Below are 27,682 nucleotides of genomic sequence, written 5' to 3' on the forward strand. Positions count from 1 at the left end.
AGATTCCCAGCTGATGGAGATTTTGGAATTAATGCCTCCTAGTGGCAGTGTATTATTGGGGGCAGGCTTATTGGTATTATAGCCAGTGTCCCCTTGCCAGTGTTTGGCATACTCTCCTGTTGCTATTGTCCACCTTATGTTGGCAAGGGAATAATGTTCACCTTCTGCTCATGCCATCGTTTTCCCTGCCATCGTGGAGCTTCCCCTTGAGCCTGTAACCCAAAATAAACCTCTTTTCCCCAGAAGCTGCTCTTGGTTGGGTAATTTCTACCAGCAATGCGAACCTGACTGCAACAACTTGCTTACCAGTAAGTCTCCAAGCATAATAATTTTAACATGAGAAAGATGTACATTTTTATTTATCAATGAAAAATACAAATATTTGTGCGTGTGATAGAGAGTTAGAGATGGACAAACAGAATGTCCATGATAAATTCGAAGATCATAAAATATTAGCTGTGGAAAAACCATGGACATCATCCTGTTCCTCACTTTATGCATCATTAAGTGACTTATATTAAAATAAGTAAATAAGAAAATAAGTAAATAACTAACTAAAGAATGCAGAAATCACAATTAGGCTAAAAGTAAGGCACAGTTTGTATTACATATTTGTGGTGGCTTGATTCAGGTATCCCCCATAAACTTAGGTGTTCTGAATGCTAGGTTCCTAGCTGATGGAAATTTGGGAAGTAAAGCCTCCTGGAGGCAGTGTATTGCTGGGGGTGGGCTTATGGGTGTTATAGCCAGTTTCCACTTGCAAGTGTTTGGCACAGTATCCTGTTGCTATTGTCCACTTTATGTTGGTCAGGGGGTGATGTCCACCCTCTGCTCATGCCATCATTTTTCCTGCCATTATGGAGCTTCCCCTTGAGCCTGTAAGCCAAAATAAACTCTTTTTCTCACAAGCTCCTCTTGGTTGGGTGATTTCTACCAGCAATGTGAACCTGACTGCAACAGTAAAGAGCACCGAGGAGTGGGATTGCTGCTAGACACCTGTCTGTGTGTCTTTGACCTTTTGGAGCTGATTTTCAAGAAGAGTGTGGAAGGACTTGAAACCTTGTACTAAGAGACTTATTGCAGTGCTGTAAGTACAGCTTGATGGACTATTCTGGCCAGAGTTAAAAGATGTGAATGTAGTAAGAACTATGGACTGTGAGGTTTGGGTTATGAGGGTGAGAAAGAGCTTTGCTTGGGTTGGGCTAGAGGCAGTTTGCGTGAAATGCTTGCTGTTATACCTGTGTCCTGAGAGGTTGTGCAGGGTTGCTTTGTGTAGAAATGAACTGGTATGAGCAGAGTGATATGGCACAGAAAGAAAAATCGTTGGGTGAACTGATGCCCATTCAGCTGCAATTGAGAGATTACAGCCTTTGAGATTGGGCCAGCTGACCTGGACTGGGGCAACAGGAAAAAATATAGACTTCTTGGAAGGGGCCTGAGTGCTCAAGGAGTGTCTTGTTCTTCAAAGTCTGATGTATTCTCCCTTCCTTCGATTAACAAATGGGCACCCTACCTGGTACTGTGGAGTATAAGAAATGCAGGAAAGAGAGGATCTTGAGTTTGCAACACAGTCTTGTGTTTTGGAAATGACCATGGGCAGTGTGAAGCAGGTTTGCTGGATGCCTGCATGGAGATCCTGTGGGTCCATAAGGATGAACCATGAGTTGCAGGGGAGACCCAGTGGAGATGCTGGGACCATGAGATGGCTGCCAAGGAGAGCAGCCAGCCCCAGATGAAGTTATCTAGGACTGTGAGTAGCCTAGCTAGAAGGGCAGAATTGGAACTCCAGAGACTTGTTGCTGGTTAGAATTATCAGACTTGGAGATTTTTCAATGACTAGAGTTGTTAGACTTGGAGTTTGATGTTTGTCCTGGTTGTTTTAAATCTTGTGTTGGTTGAATATTTCTTTGCTGTGCCCAATGCCCTCTTTTGCAGTGTGCATGCTTTTTCTGTGCCACTATGGGTTTTTTGAGGTTATTTATTTATTTATTTATTTTTGGTATTATGGGCTATGGGGATGTTTGAACAGCATTGGGATTGATAAAAACTATTGGGACTTTTAAGGTTGGACTGAATGCATTGTATTTTACATCATGTATGGATATCAGTTTAGGGGAGGCAGGGGTGGAATGTGGTGGCTTTATTCAGGTGTCCCCATAAACTTAGGTGTTCTGAATGCTAGATTCTCAACTGATGGAGATTTGGGAATTAATGCCTCCTGGAGGGAGTGTATTGTTGGGGGTTATGTGTGCTATAGCCAGCTTCCCCATGGTAGTGTTTGGTACACTCTCCTGTTCTTGTTGTCTACCTTATGTGGGCCAGGGGGTAATGGCTACCCTCTGCTCATGCCATTGTTTTCCCCTGCCATCATGAAGCTTCCCCTTGAGGCTGTAAGCCAAAATAAACCTTTTATTCCCACAAGCTGCTCTTGGTTGGGTGATTTCTACCAGCAATGTGAACCTGACTGCAACACCATTTCCCCCACACACTTATGCTGACATATTTGCATGAGCATGAACAAATAAAGGAAGAACAAACCACTTTTGCAATGGAAAATACTCATTAAAAACATGGAATTGGCTTTGTAATTGCTGAAAAGATGCCCATATCACATTAACACAAGGATACCAATAAAATAATCATAATTCGTGTAGATGGAGTTATCTAAATCCCATAAAAATACATATGGAAAGTCATTTATTAATAATTCTGTAACTTGGGTCTGTGTAAATCACATTGTCATATAGGTTATCCTTTATACTGGTCTTCTAGGAATTTTGAAGAGTTTAACTTTCTCTTCTTTGACTGAGTCACACAAAAGTAATTTTCTCAAGGGTTTTCCATGAACATAACATTAAACATTTGGCACTTCATATCTTTATTAATAAATTTGATATTAGTGATTGGATATCACAATAATTGCCCCTTTGAAGTTCACAAACATATAGAAAATTGTATAAACAATTTTATATTATTTCAGTTTTGCAGGTGCTTCATCTTCTATGCAATTTCCACAATAATTTGCTGCCAATATTCATCAGGTTTCTTGTCCTCTCATCTTCTTCCATAACATCATATTCTTTCATTGAAATAATACAGTTGGGGTAAATTTGTACCCCCTCTTCCCTTTCTTCTCAATATGTCACCTTATATCCTTCTCCTTGATACCTCTTTTGAGTTTCCTTTCATCATATCATAAATCCATCTAATCTATTTTTGGCTGGTCTTTATGAAAATGAAAAACTCTCTCTAATTTCTACTACTGAAAAACATCTATACTAAGTGTGTTTCCCACATCCATTTATGGTTGGTAAGAGGAAGTACACTGATACCTCATTTATAAATTGTGTACTAATAAATATTCTTATGTTACTTAGCATTCCTAAGAGTAAGACCCATTTGTGTAGCCTTTCCTTGATGTCTAATATTGGTAATATTTTCAAAATTTCCAAGAGGTATACAGACATGGGTTTTACTATCCTATCATATAGTAAGATGAAAAGTGTAGATCAATTTACATTTTTGGTATAATTTTATAATTTAAGGTAGTTTGGATAATTTAGCAGGACATTTCTCAATGGTAAGGGGTACAGAATCCAAGTAAAAGGGTAAACTGTATAAATTTATATAGAACTTTTGTGTAGCTGCCCACATATAATAGCTATAAATATGATTTCAAGTTCAACACTATTGTCTAATTGTTTGTCATAGACCCATTTGAGATAACCTGTTATTGGTTTAAATTACCACTTGTAGTTGCTCTTGATTAATATTTGTAATGAATATTCTTTTTTATGACAGAGTCCAAGCAATCAACGGAAGGAAAGAATCAGACTGAAGTGAATGAGTTTCTCTTTTTGGGCCTCACAGATCATGTCCACCAGAAGATTGTACTTTTCATCATCTTTGTTTTTGTGTATCTTGTCATACTGGGGGGTAACTTGGGCATGATCACCCTCATGTGGGTTGATGCCAGATTGGACACTCCTATGTACTTTTTTCTTAGCCACATATCCTTTGTAGACATTTGTTCCTCTTCTTGCATCACACCTAAGATGCTGTGCGATATCTTTGCAGAGAAAAAAGGTATCTCCTTTGTGGGCTGTGCTGTTCTTTGCTTCTTCTTTGTTCTGTTTATGGCAGTTGAGTGTTTCCTCTTGGCTGCCATGACATATGATCAACATAGAGCCATCTGTAAACCCTTGCTGTAAACACTCATTATGTCACAACATGTCTGTGTGCTGCTGGTTCTTGGGCCTTATGCCATAGCTCTGATAGGCACTGTGATTCATATAACTTTAACCTTTTCCTTGCCCTTTGGTGGTCTAAATATCAGCAATAACTGCTTTTGTGATATATCCCTGTATTAGTCAGGGTTCTCTAGAGGAACAGAACTGCTAGAATGAATTATTTTAAAAAGGAAATTTATTGGATTAGCCTATGGTAGTCCAATAGCAATTGCAGGCCCAAGAATCAAGGATCTTTGTAGCTGTTCAGTCCACATGGCCAGGTGCCTCAGAAGTCCAGATCCAGCACTGCAGATGGTGCCTGAAGGCCTGGAGGCTTCTTGAGGAGCTGCTGGGTTTCAGCCTACATGGGTCTTCAGTTGATTCTGGTCTTCAGTCCATGCTGGTCTTCAATCCATGCTGGAAGGGAGCAGGCAGATCCAGCAGCTAAGTGGAAGGAGAAGCTCTTTTCACACAGAGCTTCCTTATATGAAGCCCCCCTCTGTTCTGGGGGAAGTGCTCACTCTGGGGGAAGGAATTCTTCGTTTAGTTGACCCTTCCTGGAAGCAATCTCTGAGACCCACCCAAAAGGGATTTCTGCGGATTACTAAACAGATCAAGTTGACATCACCTTAACTATCATAAGTCCAACCCTTGTGAACTTGGCTCCAAATAATATCTCCTTACATCATACTTAACTTCCAAGTGAAAACAGTAACAAGATCCTAATTCCACCTGACATGGTATATCCTGCATACAACCAGAACCACAAAATCTTCCCCCCAACACAAAGCTTAGTCTCTAAGATAATAGGTCTAATATAAATTCAACAGTTAGCTAGTGATATAATCTTAATGTTGGTGTAGATATGTACAAACACTTTGTATCAAGGTAGGACAGAAACTTTGCAATTACAATACTCATTTCCACAACTTTTCACTTGGCCTTTGCTGGTCTTTGTAATTGCCTTCTTCTACTACCCACTCTGTATTTCCTCCACCTTCAACAAGCACCTCAGCAGGTCTTGGTTCTTTACCTTGAAGGGTGGCCCATCCCTTCATTCCTGAAGGATCTGGGCCATTAATCACACTACTTCTATTGGGTTGTTGCAATCGTCCATTGACTTTGATAACAGGGCATGTTAACACTAAGAGACTCCCTAAAGGATCTCCTGCACTCCAGACATACTCTTCTTTATGTCCAATGTGGAGAATCAGTTCAATTTCCCACTGGTTATCTGGATCAATCATCCATGCTATCACTGTAACTCCTTTCTCAGTCTGTTCACTCAAGGGCATTAGGAACCCAAAGCAACCAGGGGGAAGTCTTAGCTTCCAGTTAAATGGAATGTTCTTCATGTCTCCTGGCAAAAGCACTCCCACCTCTGGAATCAAGACTTGCAGGCCAGCAGACCATAAGGTTGCAGGAACAGGTAGCAAAAATTTAGCTAATGGGTCACTTGGGGTGATGGTAAGTGGTCCATTCCCATTTCCACCGCTTGATTCCTGGACCCATGAATCCGTGCTATAGGAGAAACAATACTGTATATAGGATGCTGATTCAGAGTATATAAAGCCTGCTGGAGGACACTCCCCCAGCCCTCCAATATATTGCCACCTAGTTGGTGCTGTAGCTGTTTCTTTAAAAGGCCATTCCACCATTCTATCAAGCCCGCTGCTTCAGGATGGTGGGGCAAATGGTAAGACCAGTGAATTCCATGATCACTGCCATACTTCCTTGGTGGTGAAGTGAGTTCCTTGGTCAGAAGCTATGCTGCGTGGAATGCCATGACAGTGGATAAGACATTCTGTAAGCCCATGGATGGTAGCTTTGGCAGAAGCACTACTTGTGGGAAAAGCAAATACATACCCAGAATAAGTGTCTATTACTGTAAGGACAAAATGCTGCCCTTTCCATGATGGAAGTGGTCCAATGTAGTTAACCAGCTACCAGGTTGCTGGCTGGTCACCCCAAGGAATACTACCATATCGGGGGCTCAGAGTTGGTCTCTGCTGCTGGCAAATTTGGCACTCAGCAGTAGCCGTAGCCAGGTCAGCCTTAGTTAGTGGAAGTCCACGTTGTTAGGCCCATGCATAGCCTGCATCACTGCCACCATGGCCACTTTTTTCATGGGCCCAATGGGCAGTGACAGAGGTGGCTGAGGAAAGATGTTGACCACTATCCATAGAATGGGTCAATTTATCTACTTGATTATTAAGGTCATCCTCTGATGAGGTCACCTTCTGATGAGCATTAAGATGGGACACAAGTGTCTTTATATCCTTTGTCCAGTCAGAGAGTTCTATCCACATACACCTTCCCCAAATGTCCTTTGCACCAATTTTCCAATTGTGCTCCTTTCAAGTCCCAGACCATCCAGCCAAACCATTGGCCACAGCACATGAATCAGTGTATAACAGCACATCTGGCCATTTTTCTTTCCAAGCAAAATGCACAACCATGTGTACTGCCCGAAGTTCCGCACATTGTGAAGACTTCCCTTCACCACAGCCCTTCAGAGTTGTCCCAGAAAGGGGCTGAAATATTGCAGCTGTTCATTTCTGGGAGGTGCCGGCATAATGTGCTAAACCATTGTAAACCATGCCCTAGTCCTCTTCTCCTCAGTCAGTTGATTGATCATAGGGCACACCCCATGATGCCATAGGTGCATGCTTGGGGACAGAAGGCATTGCAACAGGAGGAGCAACCATAGGCATTTGGGCAACTTCCTCATGTAACTTATTACACATACCTTCAGGGCCTGCTCAAGCCCAATCATGTATATACCACTTCCACGTAATGATGGACTGCTCCTGGGTATGTACAACTTTATGTCTTGGTGGGTCAGATAACACCCAGCTCATAATGGGCAGCTCAGGTCGCATAGTAACTTGATGGCCCATTGTCAAATGTTCAGTTTCCACTAAGGCCCCATAGCAGGCCAAGAGCTGTCTCTCAAATGGAGAATAATTGTCTGCAGATAATGGCAGGGCCTTGCTCCAAAATCCCAAGTGCCTCTGCTGTGATTCACCTATGGGCTCCTGCCAAAGGCTCCAAACAGCATCACTGTCTGCCACTGAAACCTCAAGTGCCATCAGATCTGGTGGATCATATGGCCCAAGGGACAGAGCAGCCTGCACAGCAGCCCGGACCTGTTGAAGAGCCTTCTCTTGTTCTGAGCCCCACTGAAAATGAGAAGCTTTCCAAGTCACTTGGTATATATGACTGAGTAAGACACCCAAGTGAGGAATGTGCTATCTCCAAAATCCAAATAGGCCCACTAGATGTTGTGCTGCTTTCCTGGTGGTAGAAAGGGCCAAATGCAACAACTTATCCTTCACCTTAGAAAGAATATCCCTGCATGCCCCACACCACTGAATTCCTAGAAATTTCACTGAGGTGAAAGGTCCTTGAATTTTGCATAGATTTATTTCCCATCCCCTGATGTGCATATACTGTACCAGTGACTCCAGAGTGGTTGTCACTTCCTTACAATTTTGTTTCTCTAGAACCACTCCTGATGCCAAAATCTGTATTAAAAGGGTTCTCTAGAGGAACAGAACTGCTAGAATAAATATTTTAAAAAGGGAATTTACTGGATTATCTCATGGTAGTCCAATAGCAGTTGCAGTTGCAGGCCTGAGAGTCACAGAACCAGGTAGCTGCTCAGTCCATGTGGCCAGATGCCTCAAAAGTCCTGATCCCACACTACAGATGGTGTCAGAAGGCCTGTCAGCTTCCTGAAGAGACACTGGGTTTCAGTCCACATGGGTCTTCAGTTCATATTGATCTTCAGTCCATGCTGATCTTCAATCACATTAGAAGGCAGCAAGCAGCTCCTGCAGCCAAGTGGAAGGAAGGGACTCTTTTCACCCAGAGCTTCCTTATATGAGGTCCCTCTGAGTGGGGTGCCTGCTCTGGGGAGAGGGCTCACTCTGGGGGAAGGACTTCCTCCTTTAGTTGATCCTTCCTGGAAGCAACCTCTGAGACCCACCCAAAAGGTATTTCTATGGATTACTAAACAGATCAAGTTGACATCACCTTAACTATCACAATCCCCATTAGTTTCCCTGGCATGTTCTGACACCTGGGTCAACAAAGTGGTACTGGTTTCTTGGCTGGAGCAGTAGGAGTGGTCAGTGGTCTGATCATCATGGTATCTTACATCTGCATCCTTGTGGCCATTTTGAAGATCCAGACTGCAGATGGGTGGAGGAAAGCCTTCTCCACCTGTTCTTCTCACCTGGCAGTGGTATCCATCATGTATGGGACCCTCTTCTTTATCTATGTTTGACCTAGTGTAAGTTCCTCTCTGGATATCAATAAAGTGATTTCTGTATTTTATACTGTGGTGACCCCCATGTTGAACCCCTTCATCTACAGCCTAAGGAACAGGGAAATGAAATATGCATTCAGGAGAAATCTGGAAAGGAAACACTTTCTGTTGGGTGTTTGAGAGTCTGTGTATTACATCTAAGATGGTGCAAAATATACCTAAAAATAACATCAGAGTAGGAATCACAGGCTTAATGATGGTTCTCATTTCACCTATTCACAGATCATTTGAACAACTGAGAAATTCTTAGGTCTATTTTTCCTCTGACTTGTTTTCTATGACAGCTGAATGTCTTACCTAACCCCCCACCCTGAGAAATGGATTGAAAATACAAATGTGAGTGTATGCTGGTAGACGAAAGCTTAGATGAATGTTTACAGACTCTTGAATGTATTAGTCATTTCTGAAACCAGGCAGGAAGCAAAGCTTAAGAAAGGATGCTACAAGGAATATTAAAGGGAAAATAACAGAATAATAGAAAATACTTGATGTGTGTGCAAGGAGTGATACCTTATCCACATTTGTCAATGAAGGGATTAACTTTCATGACTAAAAATATTTAAATAGGCCAATGAATGGATAGACAATACACAATAATGGAAAATAGGAAAATATATGGAAATATATTCAAATACTTTCCAAGTATTTATTGATCAAGAACATGATAAAAATCAAAATGCCAGTGAAGTCACTGAAGATGAACAATTAAAAGCTTGTTAACTTTATGAGTCTCTTGTTTGGGCATGTGTGCTCATTACTTCTGGTGGATAGTATGAATGGCTCTGTTCCTGTAAAGAATTTTTAGTGGTTTCCATTGGATGTGATAAATTTGCATGGATTTTTTTTTCGTGTTTTCTCTTTATTTTTTTAGATGGATTTCTTAGCCAGGAGCGGCCCACACATTTAATCCCAACACTCAGAGGCAGTGGTAGGAGAATCCTGGTGAGTTCTAGGCCACCCTGAGACTATATAGTGAATTCTAGCTCAGCCTGGGCCAGAGTAAACCCTACCTAGAAAAATCAAAATTAAAAAAAAAGATAGGTTCTTTCTTTCTTCCTTCCTTCCTTCCTTCCTTCCTTCCTTCCTTCCTTCCTTCCTTCCTTCCTTCCTTCCTTTGTTCCTCCATTCCTCCCTCCCCTTCCTTCCTTCCTTCCTTCCTTCCTTCCTTCCTTCCTTCCTTCCTTCCTTCCTTCCTTCCTTCCTTCCTTCCTTCCTCCCTCCCTCCCTCCCTCCTTCCCTCCCTCCTTTCTTTTTCTTTCTTTTATAAAATGATAACTTGAGATTTATTTTAGGGACAGTTAAGATACATGGGACAGCAAAGCAAGAAATCACCTAAGCCAAAAGAAGTTCCCAGTTAGTGAGGGAAAGGGAGAGGAAACGTGGAGGAACTCCCTCACATAGGGAAAAGTCTCCCTCCAGGAAAGACATCATTGGAGAAGGCAAAAAGAGGTGAAGAAGCTTACACACACGTCTTTGACAATTTATGAGAACCAGGCATTCTATTAGAATGAGCTTCACTATCAAGCTTAGGTGTGTAGGAAGAAAACTGATTGGTTGATGGGCCCAAGAACACTACTGATAAGAGCCTACCTGCAGGGGCTAAAGCCCTGAAACTGAGGAAGAACTAGGAAGCTGTTGCTGTTGGTGTTGTTAAGGAGTGATTAGGAGGTTGTTACTTGTAGCTTTCTTGGTGAAACCAGATTAGATTTGAGTATTGGTCAGGTCAGGGAAGGCAAGGTGGCATCCATGTTTCTGTGGGTCAGTCCTAAACTCACTACCATGCTATCAGAAAAAAATATACCATGCTACTAATTTGTATCATTACCCTAATCTGAGAGGAGGATAACTGTTGTTAGGGACATGGGACTGCTACCACTCTAATCAAGCTGAATTGAGAACATGGCAGTTGGATCTTCACAGTAGGCAGATAATTTAAAGACCCATGAATGGAAAGGCTTTTTTACTACTTATGAACCAGCCTGATGTCTCATCCCCATCTATGTGTAGGTCTTTTATTATTATTTTTCTTTGGCCTGTTTCTTTTGAACCTTGGGAAATATATTTAAAAGCCAGATGGGTAAGCTCATTGTGATTATCAAGGCAGTAATGCACTTTTGCTTTATTTAGTGGTCAGTATATATTAATTGTTCAGGGTGATAATTCAACCCGTATATATCAGTGTGCCTTGATCAAATCAGGTTGATTAACGTTTACTGATTGTCATCATTTCTTAGTTATTCTCTTTCAGATCTTCATTAACTATGTAATGGGTATTGTTCATTATGGTGACCTCATGTAGTGTAACACCAGATCTGATTCCTTCTAATAACTTTACTTGTTTCTGTCATAAACCATTCTTTTAGCATTCTTTTAATTTATTTATTGATTGTTTTGTTCACTTTTATTTATTTATTTGAGAGTGACACAGAGAGAGAAAGAGGTGGGTAGAGAGAGAGAATGGGTGCCTCAGGACCTCCAGCCACTGCAAATGAACTCCAGATGTGTGTGTCCCTTTGTGCATCTGGCTAACAAGGGTCCTGGGGAATTGGGCCTTGAACCGGGGTCCTCAGGCTTCATAGGCAAGCGCTTAACTGCTAAGTCATCTCTCCAGCCCTCTTTCATCATTCTTACTCCCAACAATTTGAGCTAGAAATATCTCTTTTAGAAATCTGGAATACAGAAATATAAATGTCAATGCACAAAGCTTAACATAGTAGAGCGTTTTGTGTTGTAGAAAAGAAAATTAAAGGAAATAACTTGAATGTTCATCTGAAGTAAAAATTAGTACTCTGAAAAATGGCTTATAATAAATAAAAAGATTGAATAACATATATGGATGATTTATGATGAACTGTTTGATGTGCTCATTGTTATTTGACAAATGATCAAATTACAGATGAATGTGGAATAGTGACCACTTACTTTAAAAGACAAAAGTCTATATAACATACAGTATACCTATGTATCTATCATATAAACATAGAGATGAAGGATGTAGACCAACCACGGAAATTGAATGTGTGCTGTAGATGTTGGTTACACATTGTACTGAAGAATAGAGGGTCTTTATTTGCATACATTTGAATTGTATGCTCTGTATTTCTATTGGGGCTCAGTTCATATGTACCGTTCTTACCTTGTGGTAAATGGTTGCTGTTCATTAGCCAGTGTGGGACTACTTCTGTTCCTTTGTGTTCTTTTTATCTCTGTGTCTGTTCTTGTCAGTCCCATGTTGATTTGTTACCATGGCTATGGAGGTATCTGGGATAGTGATATCCCCACTGTTCACATTGCTCTGGATTGTTATCTATGATCCTGAAGTTCTGTGTGAATCTTAGGATCATGTTTTTAATTTTTGTAAGGAATGTCATGAAAGTTTAATGGGGTTTTCAGTGAATATTTAGACACTTTTGGAGTATAGTCATTTCACCATATCAGTTCTGCAGATTCATAAGAATGGGAAGCCTTTCTATTTTCTAGGCTTGTCTTTAATTTCTTTCTAAAGTGTTTATTTTGTTGTTGTTGTTTTAGGGGCCATCTGCTTCCTTCATTAGAGGTATTATTGTTATATTTTGAAGGTATTTTGAATGACTTTTAAAAATTTCTCTCTTATCCAGTGTGTTATTGGCATATAGACTAGATGCTGATTATTTTTTAATATTTTTTTGTTCCTTTTTTATTTATTTATTTGAGAGCTACAGACACAGAGAGAAAGGCACATAGAGGGAGAGAGAGAGAATGGGCGTGGCAGGGCTTCTAGCCACTGCAAACGAATTCCAGACGCGTGAGCCCCCTTGTGCATCTGGCTAACGTGGGACCTGGGGAATCAAGCCTCGAATCGGGGTCCTTAGGCTTCACAGGCAAGCGCTTAACTGCTAAGCCATCTCTCCAGCCCAAGATGCTGATTATTGTATGTTGTTTTTGTATCCTATTACTTGGCTGAAAGTTTATTTTTTTTTAAGCCTTTCTCCATTTTTATTCATATGAAAACATATATTATCATTGATCAGCAGAAAGGGAAACCTTGCACACAGATAAATTCAACTCAGTCAAAATAAAATCAATCTAATTTTAGGGTATCGATGAACACTAAAATGTCCCTGGATGAACATTATATCACAACTGTCTACAGATATTAGATGAAACTCAAGATATAAATCTAAATCAAAAATAATTTTTCTCTTATTCTGATTACCTGACATTGATGTTTAAAATTATGTACACAATCAATGACAGAAATAGAACATGAGAAAGTTTTTTATTACCCACATACATTTTCAATCATCCTTAATTTCAGTTGATTTTATTTAAAAAATAGCAAAAAGAATTTGAGAAAATAAAATTGGACAAGATATGTAAAGTTATTTAATGATGAATTATACTTGTTTTGAGATGAAGTATAAAGATAAAATATAGTCAAGACTGTTCTCAAACATATGACCTTCCTGTCTCAGGCTCCTGAGCACTCAGATTATAAGCATGCTCAATTATTTCTGGCCAAAGAATTATAACTAAAATTTTTTTTTTAGGTATGGACATATTTATTATATAAACAATACATGTTGGTACCATCATTTCTCTCTTCCCTGCCCCTTTTCTGAAGAGGACTTCCTCATTGGGGATGCAGGTCAACCCCATGGCGATTATGGGTCATGCATTATGGGGGAAGCAGACAGGTATGGGGGAGAGACAATGTCTGTTCAAAATGTACCAACTTGTGTCTCTACCAATCTTTCCACCCACGCTTCTGCAAAATTCCCTGGGCGATGTTGGGAGCATTTTAAGTTTACTTCAGTGATGGGCACTTAGGAGCCTCTGGATCTCTGGTGTTGTAGGTATTGAATAGCCTCAGTGTCTATCTCCTACATCCTTATGCTGGTATCAGATTAACTAAGAAAGCAGCACTCTTGCTCATTTCTCCAATTCCTGTATGGCTTCAGCTGGGGCTGGGGTGGAGTGGGATGGGTCATTTATTTCCTCAGGTCCAGTTGCCATCTAAAAAACAGAAGCACATTCTCAAACGGAGACTGAAGTCAGCACCTGTTAAATGGGATAATTACTATTAATTTAGAGATAATTTAAAGGATGTAGACTCTCTTATAAACCAAGATTAGTGGGAGCTTGACAATCAGGAGCAGAATCATTATATGGATTTGATTGTGACTTGTTTCCAAGTTCCAGATATGGTTTCCTTTCCACTGACAAGATCTGTTAGCCACCCAAGAGCAGTTGGTTACCCACCATGGCTGTGTGCCACTATTGCACTTCTGTGAGCATCACATCAGGTTGTTTGCTTCTGAGTCATTTAGTCTTTGAGTTGCTTGGGCAGATGTTGGCTACGTCCCCCCAGTAGCTCATGTAGCACCTTCCAGCACTAGATGGGCTAATTGTCTGAGGACTGACTCTCTTTCATATTCCAACCAGGCCTCTCCATGGTCCATGCCCACAGTGTATGGTGTCTTCACCAGTAGGCTCTCACCATTAACCTCTGGTGGGTAATCAAGTGCTCTGACAGAATTCTGTCTTGTTTTCTTGGGGAGATTTAGTAGTTCACTCTGATCATTAGCTCATTGTGGATGTAAACCCACATCCTGTTGCAGGGAGTTACAGGCCAGCACCAAGGGAAAAGAAAGAAGAAAAAGGCAGAGAAGAAAGAAAAATAGGATAAATTTAAGGTTAGGTTTCATCTCACCCTCTTCCAGGGCCCTTAAATTCAGGCGCTCCCCCTAAGGACCTCTTGAGTGTTCCACCTTCTAGTCTGATTTCTAGGATATAGGATTCTATGGTACATTTCAACTTGGGTTCATTTTTGTAACCCCTCTATCCAATAGCCCTGCCCTCCCTATTGTCTATGCCTCAAGATGCTACTCAGGTATGTCAGCAACTTGGGTTAATCCAGGTTAGGAAGATGCATGAGAGCATGTGACAATTGTCTTTCTGTGATTGTGTGAGTTTGCTTAGAATAATCTATTCAAAGTTCAACCATTTCTCTACAAATCTCACTGTGTCATTTTTTCTTACTGCTGAGTAGAATTCTATCATGTAGATAGTCCACATCTTGGTTATCCATTCATCCAAGGATGGGCACTTGGGTCGATTCTAGTTCTTAGCTATTATGAATAGAGCAGCCATAAATATGGTTGAGCAAATATATCTGAACTGACATGTGGAGCTTTGAGGGTAAATTCCTAGTAATAGAATAACAGGGTCTGTTGGTAGCTCTATACTCATCCTTTTTAGGAGTCTCCATATTGATTTCCATAGTGGTTGTACCAGCTTACATTCCCACCAACAGTGAACAAGTGTTCCTATTTCTCCACATCCTCAGCAACATTTGTTTTCATTTGATTTTTCAATGTTATCAATCCCTATTGAGTTAAGGTGGAATCTCATAGTTGTTTTAATTTCCATTTCTGTAATGGTTAGTGATATTGAACATTTTCTTATCTGTATGTTAGCCATTTATAACCCTTCCTCTGAGAATTCCCTATTCAGTTCTCTGCCCCACATTTGGAGTGGGTTGCTTGATTTTTTTATTGTTTAGTTTTTTGAGTTCTTTGTAGATTCTAGGTATTAAGCTTCTGTCAGTAGTATAGCTGGCAAATATTTTCTACCATTCAGTGGGTACTGTATTGGATCTGCTTATGGTATGTTTGTCTGTGCACAATCTCTTTAGCTTCATGAGATCCCATTGGTTGAGTGCTTAATTTCCTGGGCTACTTGGATTTTATTTTATTTAGGAAGTATTTTTCCAGTCCTATATCATTTCCCAGTCCTATTTTTTTCTTTTAGTAGTTGAAGAGATTTAGGTCTTATCTACTTGGACTTGATTTTTATGTATGGTGAAATGAGTGGGCCTATTGCATTTTCTTTTTTTCTTTTTTAGCATAGAGCAGATTCTTAAACTTTGGTTTGGCATCCTCAAGCAATTAATTTTGTATTTTTTTTCTTCTTTTCATTTCATCTCTCCTCTTTTCCCTTCCTTTCACCTCTGTCTTTCTTTCCTCTCTCTTCTTACTTCCCATCATTCTTCCATCCTCCTTTTCTTCTTCCTGGCTCTCTCTTCTTCTTTTCTTTCTAGGCTAATCTAAATCTTGAGGATCCTCCTGCCTCAGGCTTTTTTTTTTTGGCAATTTAAAATTTTATTGAGAAAATAGTTATTTTGCCATCATATCCAGTTTCTCATTTATCAGAATAAAATTCTTTACAACACTGACCATGACTTCCACTTTTGAGTATTTATACATAGTCTCTGAATAAAATACATTCACAGTAGGCAAGGCTAGAATATTAATTTTAAGATGGTTTATTTTATATGAAACTATAGTATTTGCACACTAGAACAGATGTTTAAAATGTTTACTAACCAAAGATAGACTTGGTGAGATAAAACCAACATGCTTACATATGTATTTGTCTTTTCTCACTGCCAATCCTCCTAGAAGCTATCTCATTGAAAATACTTCACATTCCCACTTAAAAACATCATTTTTTTCTATTTTATAAAATAAAAAAACTGACTCATAAGGGAGATAAATCTCACGTGCACACTTAACATCATTTTTTCTATTTTATAAAATAAAACACTGACTCATAAAGGAGATAAATCTCACGTGTGCACTTAAAAGCTTCAGCACAGGCTGGAGAGGTGGCTGGGCAGTTAAGGTGCTGCCCTGCAAAGGCTGACAACCAGAGCTCAACTCCGCAGCACCCACATGAAGGCAGGTGCACAAAGTGGTGCACGCGTCTGGAGTTTGTTTGCAGTGGCTGGAGGCCCTGGTGTGGCCCCTTCTTCTACCTTTCTGTTTACAAATAACTAAATAGTTTTATATATATATATATATATATATATATATATATATATATATATATATATATATATAATTTAAAAAGCTTGGGCAAGCCCTTCCTTCTGCAACCAACAAAAAGCAGTGTGCAGGCCAAGCAGCCCATGGTCCCAAGCACACAGGGCAGCCTTCCTTCCCTGCAGCACACGACTTGCTGAGGATTGATGCAAATTTTGGCAAGGCATTGTCTGTGATTTCCAGGGACCTGGGATGTGTAAACTAAATGATTAAAGGGCATTTCTCTGAATTTCCAAGAGGAAAACTAAAGAATTAGAACAAAGATCCAACTGCTTTTCATGTGGCGAGATGTTCACATTCCACCACTGACAGCTCAAAGGCAGGCTTGGCTTCGAACACACAGCCAGAACATGGATTTTCCAAACATATGGCTGTATATGTTGCAAGTAAACAAGCCCTCATGCCTCACCTGTGCCAGCTCCTACCCTCACCATCGCCAGCGAAGTGGGAGTCCAAGGGAGCCAAGTTGCTTTAGAGCAGCTGTCCTGTGTGTGCGTCTCAGGACAAAACTCCCACAACACACTTTCAAAGAAAAAAATCCACATGGAAAGAAATTATGGAAGTGGTGCATCCTTTCTCCAATTATACAGAGGTGCTTAACGGAAACTGAGACCCTCCTAGGAAATGTGTGTGTGTGTGCCGTCCTTGTTGAGACTCTTGTCAGTTCTAAGACTTAAATATCTTCAAAGCATGCAGACTGGAAACACACTAGTGCACCAAAGGTCCTCAAAAACTTAAGGACTTTATCTTGCCTAATCTAGCATTTCCCAAACATGCTGGAATAAAGTCTTTTGCTAAAACACCCTTTTGGGAACTACTTCTTCCATAAGGTAGGAGGGTTTTTAAATTTACACTTTCAAATTAATAATAATGAGAGCATAAAAATACTTGATTGCCTATTTTTTTAGGAAACTAACTTTTTTATTCTGAATTAATTCTCTATTACAACATAACCCTCTCTAATCACCAGCAGTGACCTCATAGTTACACTTTTATCACACATCAAATCACTGTTCAAGAATGTTAACTCAGCAATCCATGGCATACTTTTATGGAGAAAAAAAGACTTTATCTTTTTTAATATCCAGAAAACCCACCTGCCCTAATCATCAATAGTACAAGCCCAAGACAGGCAGCCTAGGCTCCTGGAGATTACTACAGCCAGCAATTTCTAGGCTAACGTACTATGCAACCCTTTAAAAATGAAACTAAACAACCAATGCAGACACCATCACAAGATCCCATCCTTACATCCCTACGAGCGTTCTGAAGGCCTAATGAAGCTTCAGTTAAGCTTTCAGGGTAGTGGGACCTCCGATGTATTCATCATTAATTTCATATAAAAACAACATTTTTAATGCTGTAAGAAATACGAAAATGGTAACAAATAGATGTAAACTTCACAGAGCTGAACAATAGCAAAAATAAAAGGTTAAAGAAGATAATTCTTAACTACCGAGAATATATACCCCCATTAAAAAATCACCACAACCCAAATTATCTGAGTTGCTCTACTCAGGATTTCAGTTGTAAAATTATTAAACCAAGACAAAGTTGATCACCAACTCTCTTTGAGCTTAAAACACAAACGACACAGGCATGTGTCACATTTTCTTCATTAGCAGCCTCAGTGAACACCATGCCACACTGTGTACATGGAGAGAAGAGAGTAAGAAATATTTAATGTACTTTATCCTCAAACATGAACTAAGGTACCAAAGGAAAATACATAATTAGAAATATAAAACCAGAAGTTTTTGATATCCTATAGAAAAGGAGGGTTTTGTTGTTTATTTTAGATTGTTGCTTTTTTTCTTGTTTGTAAGACAAAGTAAATCTTTAAATAAGCATTTGTTATAACCTTGAGTTGCTTTTCAGCTTAAACTCATAAATAAAAAAAATATTGAATTTATATTTGAGTTACTTGTGGAACTAAATATTGTTTGCAGTATTAAATTCTAAATTAGAACTATGTAGATAATGACATATTTACTCTATTATTTTTATACCTCTTTCTAAAGTTTCAAAAAAATTATAGACTCTAAAACATTACAAAAATAGAAGCGAGCTATCTCATGACCCCATTATTCATTTTCCTATCTGTATTTAAGCATTTGTATTCTGGCTTAAAGGTGTAAAATCTTTTGACAGCTTGTGAAGAACTAACCCCCAAAATGTAACAAGCTTGGTAAATGTGCACTTTTGAAGATTCTACCAAATACAAATAGCACTTTATCACATAAAGCTACTTAAACAAGTTGGTTTTCTTAAGATATTCTGTTACAAGTTTCTGCCTGTTTTGCTGTTAATATTCTCCATTTTTACAGACTTGGAAAATTCTTAACTTAGTTCTGACTAAAATAAGCCTCTTTGTTCCCTCACATTACCACATCCAGCAATACTAAATGGATAGGAATTGCAAGTGGAAATAAAAGTGCTGGCTTTTCTAAAATCTTGAGTCCTCTAGTACTCAAAAAATAATTCAAGCACACCTGAATAGAAACTTACGTGTCAGTGCTCACCTTTTGCAAGGTCCAAACAGTTTTGAAGGAATGAGCCTCAGGCTTTTATACACTGGGACTACAGACATACAAGATCACATCGAGCTAAGATTTTTTTTTAAATTTAATTTATTAGTTTTCTTTTCAGTAAATACAGGCAGTTTGGTACTATTATTTAGGCTCATCTGTGATCTACCCCCTCACATTAGACCCTCCTTGTTAATGAAAATGGGTCGTGCATTGTGGAGTTAGCCCCCAGTTATTGGTATGATAAATGTCTCTGCATATCATGACCCAACATGTGACTCTGACATTCTTTCCGTCCCCTCTTCCGCAAAATTTCCCTGAGCCATGTTGGGTTCATTTTTGGTTTGCTTCAGTGCTGAGGTGTTGGGGGCCTCTGAGGGTCTGGCTCTCTGATTTGGTAGAAGTTGATTTTTCTCTGCGTTGATCTCCTTCCCCTTTGTGCTGGAATCCAGTTCACAGGAAAACATCACCCTTGCTTATTTCGCCAGTTGTCCTTAGTTTCAGTTGGGCCCCTTTTGAGGTATGTTGGGGCAGCTCTCTCCTTAGGATCTGCATCTATCTGGAAAAGAGAAGCAGATTCTCCAATGGGGAGTAAGTTAGCACCCAGAAAATTGAGATAAAACTTACTTTTTTGATAGACAGTATGGTAGGTTTAGGCCCTCTTATACCCCGTGATTGATGGTAGCTTGATATTGTAGAGGGGGCTTGTGTTTGGGTATGGTTCTGACTTGTTTCCCAGCTCTAGCTATGGGTCTAGTACCACTGAGTGGATCAGTTAGCCAAATCAAGAGCAATTGATTCCTCACCATGGCTGTGTACCACTATTGCACTTGTGTGGGCATCACATCCGGTTCTTTGTTGCTAATTAGGTTAAAAAATGAGTTGATTGGACAGGTCTTGGTCATTTCCCCCAGTCACTTATGTAGCGCCTTCTGGCACTAGACATGCTGACTGTCTGGGGACTGACTCTCTCCTGGCTTCCAGCCATGCCATTCCATTTTACGTGTCAGCTGCATATGGAGTCTTCAGCAATAGGGTCTTACCACTGGCCTTTGGTGGGTCATCAAGTACTCTGACAGAAGTCTGTCATTGTTTTGGGAAACCGTGCAGGTTTCTGTGATCAAAAGCTCATTGTGGATGGTAGGCCCAAGCTGGAAGTGGGGGTTACAGGTCAGTGTCCACTAAGAAATTGAGGAAAAAGATAACTAATATACAAGAGTTAGAGAGGAGAGAGATAGAGGGGAGAGGGGGAGAGGGAGGGAGGGAAGATATAGGAGATTTAGGTCAGTTTTGATCCTACCCTCTCCAGTGTCTTGTGGTTAAGGTGTTTCCTGTAAGGGTCTAGTGAAGGTTCAGCCATTTGGTCTGTCTTTTAGGAAGTAGAATTTTATGGTACCATTGCCGTTTGGGTCCGGATTACTGTTTTCCACCCTTTGATTCCCTCCCCGGCCTCCCATCCATCTTATTGTCTAGTCCATGAGGTGCTTGCTGGGTATGTAAGGCATCTTGGGCAGATTCAGGTTAGGTGTTGCAGATGAGTGAGACTATGTGTCAATTTTTTTTCTGTGATTAGGTAAGTTCGCTGAGAATGTAATTGCATTTTTCTATGCATGGTCATCCAATTTGTCCAGCACCATTTGTTGAAGATGCTGTCTTTTCACCAGTCCACAGTATTGGCACCTTTGTCAAAGATCAAGTAGCTGTAGTTACTTGACCTAAGGTCTGAGTCTTCAATTCTATTCCATTGGTCTATGTTTCTGCTTTTATTCCAGTACCATGCCCTTTTTGTCATTATGGCTTTGTGATATAGCTTTAGATCAGGCATGGTGATACTACCAGTGTTTTTTTTCCCCTGAGGATATGTTTGGATGTCCAAGGACTTCTGCTATTCCATATGAATTTTGCAGTCAGTTTGTCAGTCTCTGAGAAGAATGATGCTGGTATATTTATTGGTATTGTGTTAAATCTGTGTTTTGCTTTTGGTAGAATGGCCATCTTCACAATATTCATTATAACTATTCCAGATCATAGGAGGTCCTTCCATCTTCATAAGTCTTCTTCAATTTCTTTCTTGAGTGTTTTTATGTTTTCATTATATAGGTCTTTCACATTCTTGATTAGTGTTATTCTAAGATATTTCAATTTTTTTCTTGCTATTGAAAATGGGACAGTCTCACAGTTTTCTTTCTCTGTATATTTGGCATTTGCAAGTAGAAAAGATACTTATTATTATTTTTTTAATTTTATTTATTTATTTGAGAGCGACAGACACAGAGAGAAAGACAGATAGAGGGAGAGAGAGAGAATGGGCGCACCAGGGCTTCCAGCCTCTGCAAACGAACTCCAGACGCGTGCGCCCCCTTGTGCATCTGGCTAACGTGGGACCTGGGGAACCGAGCCTCGAACAGGGGTCCTTAGGCTTCACAGGCAAGCGCTTAACCGCTAAGCCATCTCTCCAGCCCTTTTGTTTGTTTTTTGAGGTAGGGTCTCACTCTAGCCCAGGCTGGCCAGGAAATCATTATGTAGTCTCAGGGTGGCCTCTAACTCATGGCAATCCACCGAACTCTGCCTCCTGAGTGCTGGATTAAAGGCATGTACCACCATGCCCAGCAAATAGCTACTGATTTTTGTGTATCCATTTTATATCCTGCCACTTTCCTGAAGGAATTTGTTACCTTTAAAGTTTTGAGATGGAGACGTTCTGGTCATTTATATATAAGATCATGTAATCTGCAAATGAGCCTAACTTGATTTGTTCCTTTCCAATTTGAATCCCTTTTTTTCTTTCTCCTGTCTTATTGCTTGGGTTATTATTTTAGTACTATGTTAAAGAGCAGTGGTGAGGGTGTGCTATTTGGGCTTTATGAGCTTTACATATAGCCTTTACATTATTGAGATACTAACTCTCCATGCCTATTCTTTTCAGTGTTTTTATTATGAAGTGGCGTGTTTTTTGTTTTTTTGTTTTTTTTGGTCAAAAGGCTTCTCTGAATCATTTGAGATGATCATGTGGTTCTTATGGTTAAGTTTATTTATGTGGTATATTACATTGACCAATGTCAATATGTTAAACCATCCCTGGGATCAAGCCTACTTGGTCAAGATGGATAATGTTTTTGATGTGTTGTTTAATTAAGTTTGCAAAGGTTTTGTTCAGGATCTTTGCATTTAAGCTCATTGGGGATATAGGCCTATAGTTTTCTTTCCTTGTTACATCTCTGTCTGGTTTTGGTTAGTGTGATACTTGCTTCATAAAAAGTGTCAGGGAGGGATTCCCTGGTCTCTGATTATGCAAAACAGTTTGAGAAAAGTTGCTTTAAGTTCTTCAATGATGGTTTGATAGAATTCAGTTGAGAAGCCATCCAATCCTGGACTTTTCTTTCTCTGGAGGTTTTTGATTACCTTTTTAATCTCTGTGGATGTGATAGGTTTGTTTAGATTAATCTGCTCTGTGTTTAGCTTTGGTAGATGGTATGTGTCTAGGAATTCATCCATTTCTTCCAGATTATTTAATTTTTTGGAGTAGAGGTTCTGGAAGTATGCCCTGATGTTTCTTCCAATTTCATTGATGTCTGTTGTGATCTTTCCCTTTTCATTTCTGATATTTATATTTTTGAGACTTCTCTTTTTTTGCTTGATCAAATTGGCCAGGGGTTTGTCAATCTTGTTCATTTTTTTCAAGGAACCAGCTGATCATTTCATCAAATTTTTAAAAATTGTTTTCGTAGTTTCCAGTTCATTAATTTCTGCTCTAATATTTATTATTTCTTTCTGTCTGGAGCTTTTTGGGTTGGATTCTTCTTGTTTTACCAGTGCCTTTAGGTGGACACTCCAGTTATTAATTTTTTGTTTATTTTTATTTATTTATTTGAGGGTGACAGAGAGAGAGAGAGAGAGAGAGAGAGAGAGAGAGAGAGAGAGAGAGAGAGAGAGAGAATGGGTGCATCAGGGCATCCAGCCACTGCAAATGAACTCCAGGCATGTGCACCCTTTGTGCATCTGGTCAACATAGGTCCTGGGGAATCAAATCTCTAACGAGAGTCCTTAGGCTTCACAGGCAAGCACTTAACCACTAAGCCATCTCTCCAGCCCCTGGTTATTAATTTAAAATCTTTCAGTTTTTGTAATCAAGGCATTTAGGGCTATGAATTTTCCTCTTAGGACTGCTTTCATTGTGTTCTGTGAGTTTTGGTAGGTCGTGTTTTCATTGTCATTTAACTCTAGGAATTTTACAGTTTCTTTTTTGATTTCTTCCACAATTCATTCATTCACTAAAAGTGTGTTGTTTAGTCTCCAGGAGCTGTTGGATTGATGTGTCTCTTGTTTTATATTTCTAGCTTTAAAGCATTGTGATGTGACATAATTCAGGGAATTTCTATAATTTTCCTGTCTTTATGAAGGCATGCTTTATGGCCTAATACATGGTCAATTTTGGAGAAGGTTCTGTGGCCTGCTGAGATAGTGTGTTCTTTGCAATTATATTAGGTCTAATCTAGCAAGGACAACATTCCTGCAATTATTGGCCCTTTGTTGATTTTCTGTAAGTTTTACTATTTGCTTCACACAGGTTTGAAGTAATATGGCCTGGAATCAAGCTAAGCTTCCAAAATGGCCATTTTATATCCAGGAATGTGAAAGTATATGTTCTGCTCCAAGCACTGAACCCTGCTGCTTTCCTCACTTGTTTGTAATAGAAGTCCCTTGTGTTGCTTCCCTGTTTTTCTCCTGCTGATTCTGTCAGAATGTTGTGACTGTCTGTCTGCAGTTGTTTTCCTAATGTTGCAAAGATAGAGTAGTTCCTCTTCTGTTCTGACAAGCATAAAATTCTGAAGCTGTGCAAATAAACTTGTTTCATCCTTGCTGGGATCCCTCCAACCTAACCCTTCTTCATTCCCACTGGGCATTGTCAGGAGACTCTGCTCACTGGTAAGTGCTGGTCATGTAGAGCCTGGCAATTGTAAAACTCTCCTTAGATAATATTCAAAGGTCGCATCTAATTCTAAACTTATGATTCCATGTAAAAATACTCTTTTTGCAGATGTTGGACCGATGAGGTTACTGAATATCTTGGAGGCACTCAGGTCATGCAGCAGCTATCAATAATGCTTTAGAAGAACATCCAAGACTAGAATTCAAGTTAACAACAACAACAAAAGAACTTGGAAGTCTTTAATTGTGAATTGATTACATAGAAAAATATTTATCTTGTAACAGATTGAATCAGAAACAAATAAATTATAGAAATCAAACTGTGGTGATTTAATTTTATTTCATGGGCTTGACAAGTTTCTTCCAGCACCAAGTTGTTCTCTTCCTGATATTTCTGTCTATCTGGTCACCCTTCTGGGGAATGTGGGGATGATCATTCTTACCCAGATGGACTCATGGCTCCTCAACCCCATGTACTTTTTTCTCAGCCACTTGTCCTTTGTGGATGCCTGCTCTGTTTCTGAAAGGGGTCCCAAGATGCTATCTGATATCTTTGTAGAGTGAAAAGGGATCTCTTTCATAGGTTGTGCTATTCAGTTATGTTTCTTCAGTCAGTTGGTAGTCACATAATGTTTTCTTTTGCCTTCCATGGCATATGACCCCATATTTAGCCATTTGAAAGCCCTTGCTGTATACACTCAGTATGTCCCAGCAGGTCTATATGTGCCTGGTGGCAGTGCCTTATGCCACAGGCTTTATAAGCACTGTGATCCATATGACTTTTACTTTTAACCTGCCATTCTGTTGTCAAAATATTACCAATCACTTCTGCTGTGACTTTCCCGTCCTTTCCTTGGCATGTGCAGATACCCAGGTGAGTTAGGGTTTGATTTCCATCTTGGCTGGGATACAGGGAGTCCCCAGTGTGCTTGTCATCACGGTGTTCTGCACTTCCAGTGTCATCACCATCCTGAGGGTCCATTCTGCTGATGAGAGGCTCAAAGTCTGCTTCACCTGCTCTCACTGCTGTCTCCATCCTTTATGGGACACTCTTCTTCATCTGTGTTCATCCAAACTCCAGCTTCTCGTTGTATATCAACAAAGTTATGTCATTGTTTTACAAAGCTATGATCCCTACGCTGAACTCACTCATTTATAGCCTAAGTAACAAAGAGGTCAAAGATTCATTTAAAAGAACATTTGGGCTTGGTGTGGTGGCACACACCTTTAGTCCCAGCACTTGGGAGGCAAAGACAGGAGGCTTCCTGTGAGTTTGAGGTCACCCTGAGACTACACAGTGAATTCCAGGTCAGCCTGGGATAGAGTGAGACCCTCCCTTGCAAAACCAAAAAGAAAAATTTGGAAAAGTTTTGCTACTGTTGATGAGATAAAATGTTATACAGGCAAGAATCTTTAGACAACAATTATGTCATTTCAACATTCTTTTTCAATGATGTTCCATGTTAAGACAAATTGTTCCCTTTCAGTCTATGTCTCACTTTAGTACTAACTCTTCTGTTGCTAGATAGAGAAAGATCTGGACACACATCTAAGACAGTCTTTCTCTTTTAAAGCTAACAGACAAAAATTCTAATGAAGGATGTAAATAATAACCATTGAAAGATTACACAGGACAAGTTTAGAAATTCTGTCACCCTGGTGTTCAATTATCCTAAATAATCATCCTAAGAGTAAGTAATCAGTAAGGAAAGGTATTGACATTCAAGTGTGACTTTGCCCATGTGTGACATAGTTTTGTGTATATGTATCTTTCAGGGGCTATGGACTATAGTTTGGGTGCTTTGGGTTTTTAAAATAAAACATCATTTTTTAAAGAGCACTAATTAGTCCATACCATTTTTCTTTAATGATAATGTTATTGTATACTTCCTAAGGGTCTACACTATCATAGACTTTTGTCTCACATTTTACAATATGTCTTATCTACCTTATAGCACACATTTATAACAATCCCAGACAGATTAGGTATCCAGGTATTAAAAACTGTAAGTCAAGTGGAATGGACACACCAAGGCCTTTTACCACTGCAAACAACCCCCAGATGCATGCTCCACTTTGTGCATCTGGCTTTATGTGGGTACTAGGCAATCAAACTTTGGCTGCCAGTCTTTACAAGCAAGTGCTGCAACCACTGAGCAACTTCTCCAGCCCCTTCAATAGCCTTTTTAAGAAAATATTTATACCATAGATCAAATTAATACCAATTCCAGTAGATTGAAATTCAGCACTGAGGTGATGAGCACATAAGTCACAAAGTACAATGGTCTATTTATAATGCATGTAGCTGTCTTGCATGCAGGATACATAAATATTGTAACTTAAAGAAAAACAGAATAAATATATGCAAAGACATCTGAACATTGCAAAGTTGTTCAACTAAAATCATGACAATAACAAATATGTAATATAAGAATGTCAAAAATTATAATTCTTGGCTCTTGTACAATTTTATGGGGTAAATTTTTTTCAGTTTTTGTTTTTATTTTTATTTATTTATTTGAGAGAGAGAGAGAGAGAAATAATGGGTGCACCAGGGCTTCTAGCCACTGCAAACGAACTGCAGATGCGTGTGCTCCCCTGTGCATGTGGCTAACATGGGCCCTGGGGAATGAAGCTCCCACCAATTGTGGGTTACAAGTGGGCCTACATATATTAAACTCTAAAAAATAATGGTTATCACATTTATCTGATGTTAACTTTACTCTCTGCCAGAGGATCAGCTTCTCTTTTTCACATGGACACAAACTCTAAGGAGAGAACCACCTCATCTACCTCAAAAAGATCCCAGCTGAAACTAAGAAACATGCAAGGCCAAGATTGAAGGTGTGAAACATGATGAATAAAAGGAAGACCTTAAGGAAATATCTGAATTTTGGCTGGCTGTTTTTCAGCATGTGGATTTTCTCAGTGTCATGGTGCAAGAGCACTATGAGCCTGACCTGAAGCACTTGACAGACAGTAACTTGCAGTCCTCAGACGCTGGACAGCCGGTGAGCTTTATCTCAGAATTTCACTTTGAACCGTGAATATTTCACACACGAAGTGTCAACTAAGATGTACAGGATGAGGTCAGGACCAGATGATGCTCATCCCTTTTCTTTTGATAGGCCATAAATTATGGGTTGTACAGGATGTCAGATAGTTTGGAAGAAAGGAAAGAATGTCATTTTGAAAACCACTTAAAAGAAGCAGAAACACAAGGGATGCGGGACAGTTCTGACTATTACTAAACTAAAACGGTTGCCAATGACTCTTTCTTTAATTTTCTTGCCCCTCCTGAAGTATTTGGGAGTTGTGATCTGGATGATGATGCTGAAGCTATCTTTGAAACTGGTCACTTTTCACATGAGTGTATAATCCCAAGATCAGTGTTTATATTGGCAAAGCTAGTAAGGATGATGACAATGATTATGAAGAAGGTGAGGAAGCAGATGAGGAAGGGGAGGAAAAAGTAGATGAGGAAAATGATCCAGACTATGGCCCAAAGAAGGATAAAACCCAGCAGAGTGCAGGCAGCAGTGAAGCAGGATGTTGTGGTCTTGAGGATAATGGCACTGGTTTACCATCTGCTTTCCTTGGAAGGATAAATTTTTATAATTTGATGGGCGTGTTTTACATTTATGTTGTTTGCTTGTCCATTCTTGTTTTTGCAGCTTAAAATAAAAATGTATCAATTAAAAAAACAAACAAAAAATTTTCAATGAAAAGAAAAAGACTAAATAGAACAGGACATTTAATACCTGTATGGTGGCAACCAAAAGTGTCAGTATTTTTGAC

At 39.6% G+C, this 27,682-nt stretch overlaps 2 pseudogenes; both read left to right on the plus strand.

Moving 5' to 3' along the window:
- The first annotated feature begins 407 nt into the window (after positions 1–407).
- Positions 408–8,682, plus strand: LOC101605268 (annotated as a pseudogene).
- Positions 8,683–13,221: 4,539 nt separating this feature from the next.
- Positions 13,222–27,427, plus strand: LOC101605560 (annotated as a pseudogene).
- The last annotated feature ends 255 nt before the right edge of the window (positions 27,428–27,682 follow it).

This window comes from Jaculus jaculus, chromosome 1, assembly GCF_020740685.1.
Source record: "Jaculus jaculus isolate mJacJac1 chromosome 1, mJacJac1.mat.Y.cur, whole genome shotgun sequence".
Taxonomy (NCBI): Eukaryota; Metazoa; Chordata; class Mammalia; order Rodentia; family Dipodidae; genus Jaculus; species Jaculus jaculus.